Here is a 7237-nt window from a genome sequence, read left to right as displayed (position 1 = left end):
ATTTTAAGACCTAAAAAGCATGTTTTCACTCTTAAGCACAATTAAAGGAGAAGTTATAAAACCATGCTATTTTATTGAATAAATGTGGGTAAAAGGTTATAAAATCCCCTAAAATCAATACAAGATAAACCGTCAAAATGGGGTTTGTCACCGGGTTGCCGCCGAACCGGTTCGGAGACCGTCGCTGTTTTGGTTCAGCCACTACTTCTTCGGTTCGGTAAGCGTTTCGATTTGAAAGCCCTTTATTTACCGTTCTGTTATCATACGCTGAGGTTGTAGCATTAATTTCTATGAGATTGAGTTCGGTTATTGTATGTTACGATTAGAGTTGTTGAGACTGTTGCGAAAGTGGCTTGGAGCTGAGGTTTTCGTTGTCGTCGGTTTGGTTTGAGATGGAAAGGACTTGATGAGGCATTTGGGTTATGGAATTGCGTTTTGAGGTAGGGGCGCTTTCCAAAAACTATATTTTATATATTGGAATTATTACATATGGATACTGTTGTGAGAAAATGTGTATTTGGTGATTGTATCAGCCTTATGTATAATTTGATTGTATTGAATAATTACGAATGTTTGTTTGGTTGAATTTTTGTGCGGCTTTGTGAAATGGAATGTCTTGATGTTGATTCTTTAAAGCTTTGAAATTTGAGTTTGATCCGTTAAGAATTGATTTGAGTTGAGTTAATTTTTTTGAGGATGTGAAAAATGGAATACACTCTTGAATTCAGCCTGGTTTGCTTTAAATGGTCTGGTTTGATAAATGATTGTTGCTGAACCATTTCTTTAAAGCTTTAGAAATGAGCTTATTCGGCTGATAATGATTTGATTTTGAAACGGTTTTCTTGAAATATGGAATTGAGATGATTGTTGGATTTTGGCTTGCCTTGAACTGATTTTTTATTTTGGGCTGTTGAAAAGGATTGTGAAAGGGTTTTGTTGGGACCCGAACCGGGTGGCAAAGTCCAAGTTTTAGGGGAGATGCTGCCGAAATTTCTATAAAATCCGAGTCCTTATTGAAATGTTGTCTGGAAAATGATGAGTTAAAGACTTTTACTATTTTATTTGAATTATCAAGAAAAGGATGATTCATGCTTTCGAAATGAGTTAGTAAAGAGGAAATTGTGATTTAGTCTTGCTTCTTAAGAAAGGCCTTGTACCTCTTTCAGGAGAAAGTTATTTAGATGAAACTTGTGTTTTAAAGTTGTTTGAATGTGAAAAGGGTTTATGCCTTTGAATTTGACTTGGGGATTTCAATTAAAGAAGTTTCAATGACTTTGAAAGAACCTGAATGTCTATTGACAAGTTTCATTTTGAAATGTTTTGAGAAATGTTTTAAGTACTCTTTGAATTTTGAATTCTTGCAAGACTAAAACAATTTTGAACAGTTGAAACGTTCTAGAATTTATCATGGGGGTTGAAGTTAGTTTTGCCTAAGTAAAGGAAACGGTTTTGAAAGAAGTAAATGATTACATGACTCGGTTTGGCTTAGATCCTATTTTATTACTCAAATCGGAAATCCAAGGTTTTAATGATTTTAAATGAACTTGGCGAAATGAGTTATGTTATTCTCCCCTAAAGACTTGGGACTCCGCCGAGAAACCTTTGTTATAAAATCCCATTGTTGTATGGGTGATTTTGAATACTTTGAAATAAATCCTTAACTTGCCATGGTTTTGGAAGTTTTGGAAAGAGAATGACGAGAGTGGCTTTATTTTAAAAAGGGAACTCACTTTGAGTAAATTTGACTTATGAGCCTGAGATGATTTGAGAAATGAGATTTCTAAAGCCAAGGCTGAAAAGAGTTGAAACTTGATTTCAAAGTGAAACGATTTGAGAAAAAGTGAATTATGGCTTAAATGCCGGTTTTATGAATTTGATGATGTTGGATGGTGGAAGTGCTGTTTTGTTATGGGCCGGAATGGCTGTGTATGATTATGAATATTGGCTGGTTCTGGACTGAACCGTGAGCCGGATGGCTGAGATGGATGTTGATCCATGGATGAGAATGAATGCATGTATATGCTGAATTATTGATAATTGTGATTTGCACTTCTACTATCAGATGCACGAGATCCCTGGGAGAAAGCAGTGGCTAGCCACCACTTGCTCCAGGTGGAGGCTCGAGACTCTGCTGACCCTATGTCGTAAGTGTGGCCGGGCACTGTGAAAGTCCCGGATGAGCTCGCCCCCGTAAATATTCACCAGTGAAGGTGATGGATATGGATCATGATTATGATCAAGTTTATGATGAGTATAACTCGAGTTGGGGATGCGCGACAGAGGGGCAGTCCAATGGTTAGCTACCAGGACTTGTCGGGTTGGCTCTATAACCGACAGATGATATCATCAGCCACTAGGGACAGGCATGCATCATATGCATCTATGTGACATTGTTTGGGTGTGCATATCATACTTGGTTTGCCTATGTGATTATTTGCTAATTGTCCTACTTGTAATAACTGTTTGTTTGTGCTTGCATCTTCCTATTTGTGTTTGCTACTGGGACTCTGTTGGACTGTGGTGATTGGTTGATGGTTGGATTGTTTGGGCCTAGGGCCGTGGTTGGAATGAGATGAACCGATGGTTGATTTCAGTTTTGTGTTTCTGGTTTGGATTAAATATGAAAGGCAATTTTGTTTCAGCATAGATAAACCATTTTGAAAGATTTTTGAATTGTTGAGTATTGAATGGTTCCTCTTTCAGAAAAGATTTCTGACTTTACTTTTATTGAAAACCGTTGTTTTTGAAAAGAGGCATAAGATGGTTATTAATCACTGGTACGGTTTATCTTCATGTATCCTATTACAGTAATTCCCAAAAACCCTCTACTGAGAACCCTTTCGAGGATGATGTTCTCACCCCCTATATTTTTCCCCTTTCAGGATATGGGCGCAGAAGTTACGAAGAGCTTATTTAATTGTTGTGATGCTCTGTATTATTTTAGTTATGGCTTATTGTACCCTCACCTTTATCTTAAGATATTTTGTAAGAGGGATAGGGATTGTATTGGTTAATGTTTGTAATATTATATATATATATATGTATATATATGGATGTACTCTTTATGAGTTTTTGTAAGTTGTATGATATCTATGGATGTACGTTATCGAATGTAGTATCTTGGAAGCGATACTGCGGTAAAAAGTTTTAAATAGGCTCATATTTTAGTATTAAATAGTATAAGTGTCGTCGTAATGTCCGAGCTATCAGAGTCGCGCAGCCGGAAGTGTGAGCTTTGGTAGTTAGGGTGTTACATGAATAAAAAGCCATAAAACATGATAATTATTTAATGATCAAAGAAATATTTTTACATACACAAAGACTCAATTGAACACAATAACAATCAGGTGAAACAAAGGGAGCAATCCCACCAAACCGAGAAAGGTTCATATGGTGAACAATTACCAGTAGGACAAATAAATTAATTATAACCTAAAACAACAGTTTATTTAGTTAGTAGAATATTTACCAATGGTTCTATTGCTTCTCTAGAAATCTGTTCAAGCATCATTTGCTTTGTCCAATGGGCCACCCAAGATGCTAGGGGAGCATCAGGTGCGAATGGATGAGGGAACTTGATTTCGTGAAAGTATATTGATGAGTTTGGAAAACTCCAAATTAATTTGATGATGATCAAACATTATTAAAACCATTAATTACAAAATTATTAATTTGATTTTTAATCCACACTTATTAAGTAATAATTTTGTTATATGCAGATTTCATCAATGGGCACAAAAGAATGCATGAAGCCCAATGTGATTGACAAAAACAATTAGCCTTTGTGCAAAATATTAATATAAGTGGCTGATTTATTAAAATAATAATTCGGCCAAATATTTAAGAAGCAAGCCCAATTAAAATCTTTGCAAGACCAACAAGGATTAGGTCCAAAATTGAAAATAAAGAGAAAGCAAAAGATGAATGCTTCCCACGGACACGAACTCATTCCATGGTTGGAATTCAAATTTTGAATTAAATGGATTTAATGAATGTCTTGGTATATGGAAAGAAAAAATCTGATTTGATGGCATTTATTGAGTTGGGCACGTTACAAGGCAAAAGCATGGGAATTTGATTTTAATTGACAACATTCATTCCTTCCATAGCTTTGCTTTTCTTTCTACTCTCTCTTCTCTCTCTTTGCATTCGGTCACCTCACTGTCTGAGAAGAAGATGGTAGAAGCAAGTAATCTGAAGAAGGAAGCGGAGGCTAGGCATGGGTAATGTAAACCTAACTCTTTTTCATTTTCTTCTTTAATTACATTGCAAGTTTTTCTCTGTTCTCTCTCCTCTTTCTTCCGATCTTGTCTCGCAGGAAAGGAGGGATGAAGCAAGCTATCAGTAAAAATCATAGAGAAGCTAGTTGCAAGCAAAAAGCCATTGTGATTATGGTAGCAAGAAAAAGAAAACATAAAGTATGTAGTGGCTGAGATTTTCACAAAAAATGATAAGATTTGGTGATGTAATCTCGAGCTCTGCATACCCAAAAAGAAAGAAGAAGATTTCGGCCAGCAAGGAGAAGATCTTTGGAGGGATGGCTTGACTCTGATTCTGCTCAACCACCATAGGAAGTAGCTAGGGTGGCTACGTGATGGAAGAGGCAGAGATTAGAGCAGATGAAGCTATCATCATCATGAAGCATCAAGGGCCAGAAATTCATCTTGGAGAGCAAGCCAAGGATGGAGCGCTCGGATTGATGAAGATTGATGACCAAAGAAGGACTAGAGGTAATTGCATGTTGGGTTTTGCATGAGTTATCTCCTTTCTCTCTCTGGCCGAACCAGTTTGCATGAAGAAGAAGAAGTTGGCTTGGTTTTTGGTTTCAATTGTGGAGGCTTCTCCTTCTATAAAAAGGGAGAACAGTCACGACTTGAAGCAAGGAAAAGAAGTGAGAGTGCAAGGCATAGTGTTCTCATAGCTACCTAAACTAGCAGATTTTCTTCTCCTACAATGTATTCTATTTTGTAATTTTTCTGTTTAATTTTGTCATGTCTTGAGTCTCATAGAAAAAGACAAACAGTGAGGTTTGTATGAAAAAGTCATAGAGCGAAAAAAGGCAGAGAGTGCAAAATTAAAAGAAAAAGCCATTGATGTCCTTAGAGTTTCTTTGTACATCTGTGTTGTGTATCATGATTCTGTGGGAATCCCCTTGCAAGTTGGGTTAGCACTTAGCAGTTGAAAGCTTGGCAGTGACCAAGTCAAGTTCAGTTTGGGATTAGATTCTGGACTTGTCCCAGATAGGAAGGATAGTTCTTAGGGAGAATTGGTGCTTGTAATCAAGAATGATTATAGTGAAATTTCATCATCTTTGTGATGGAGACTGGATGTAGGCTGCACTGCACTTAGCAGCTGAACCAGGATATATCTGGGTGTAATTTTCTCTGTCTTCTACTCCATTTCTGTTTCTGCTACACAGGAGATAAAATTGAAAAATATCTCGTGCCAAGTGACGAGACAAAAAGAAAAGTCTCATAGCTAGGGACGAGACAAAAATAAAAAAGTCTCCAGAAAGTATTACAAAGACCAGCAAGTGTTCAAAAGTGAAAAAGGGACTAAGATTCAACCCCCCTTCTCTTAGCCACTGAAACCATCAATTGGTATCAAAGCTTGGTCTCAAAGAGATCAAGCTTTGTAGCTTGGAGAAAAGATCCAGATAGCAAAAAGCAGTGGCTCAAATCTGGTGTCCTACAACCTTACAGAAGGACATTCAAGCAATAGATTGTCTCTTTTCAATGGAAAAAACTATACCTATTGGAAGGAGAGAATGAAAATCTTTGTGCAAGCAGTAGACTACAGACTCTGGAAGATCATCCTAGAGGGTCCTCAATTTCCAACTAACACAAGTGCTGAAGGAGTAGTCACTCTTAAACCAGAAGCAAGCTGGATCGAGGAAGATAGAAAGAAGGTGGAGCTAAATGCCAAAGTTGTAAATCTACTTAACTGTGCTATCAGCTTCGAGGAATACCGACGGGTATCACGATGCACAACGGCAAAGAAAATCTGGGACAAACTGCAAATCACTCATGAAGAAACTACCATTGTAAAGAAGACTCGGACAGATATGTTAAACAGAGAGTATGAAATGTTTGCAATAAAGGAAGGAGAATCCATTGATGAATTGTTTGAAAGATTCAACATCATCATTGTTGGCTTAGATGCTCTGGGAATTACGTATCCTAATTCTGTGCTTGTGAGGAGAGTGTTGAGATGTCTCACAAAAGAGTGGAAAACAAAAGCTTTAATTATTTCTGAGAGCAGTAGCCTAGATTCCATGACATGTGATGATTTGAGAGGAAACTTACTTGCTTTTGAAAACACTTATTTGAAAAAAGATTAAAAAAAAAGAATTGCTTTTTCTTCTGTAACTAACCCCCTGGATGATGAATCCAGTGATAATTCCTCTGAAAATGAGTTTGTGTTGTTTGCCAAAAAATTCAGGAAAATGGTGAAGTTCAAAGGGAAAGGCAAAGGCAGCAGCTCAAGGAAAATGAAAAAAGACTTAAGCAAAGTAACTTATTACAATTGCAAGAAAATGGGGCATTTCAAATTTGATTGTCCCAGGTATACATTACTTTATATACATCTCTTTGTGCCAATGTCAAAAACCTAAGGCCACAAAGGTAGGAGGCAAGTGGAACTTAAGTAACTTGGAAGCCATTGGAGTAGAATGCTAGTTAAAGTCTATCAAAATATCAATATTTGATTGTATTACTGGTTTGGCTGTATAGTTTATGAATGAATATGACAGTGCCTCTTAACTGTCTTAAGAGGGCATATAGTTCTTTTTATATGAATGCCTTTTTTTACCATAAGATTTTTTATTCCTTTTGAACACTTTTATAATTATTTATATGTTTATTTATTTATTTTATTTGTTCTTTCTTCAATGTTTGAGGAATCTGTCCCAGGATTCCAAATGTGCTTAAATGGTTTTTATGCATAGATCTGACAATAGGAAATTCATATCCTCCGGGTCCATTCTTTCACCATGTCTATTCACTGTACTTTAAACTAGTTAACTGTTGATTACAAACTAATTTTTCAAAATTCTATAAAAATCAAAGGAAAGAACTTCTTTCTGTAAAGGATTGGATGCTATATTCAATAACAGTCTCTTATTCATGTTTCCTCTTACTTCTTTTTAAGTATAATATCTGTAAATGCACCTTTTTTTGTGCTCCTTTTTCCCTCATAACATCTCATTGTTTCTTTTTTTTTTGTTTCCTTTGTAACT

The sequence above is a fragment of the Arachis hypogaea genome, chromosome 7 (assembly GCF_003086295.3).
Source record: "Arachis hypogaea cultivar Tifrunner chromosome 7, arahy.Tifrunner.gnm2.J5K5, whole genome shotgun sequence".
NCBI lineage: Eukaryota > Viridiplantae > Streptophyta > Magnoliopsida > Fabales > Fabaceae > Arachis > Arachis hypogaea.
The sequence above is the reverse complement of the archived record's forward strand: the minus strand, read 5'-3'. Positions refer to the sequence as shown.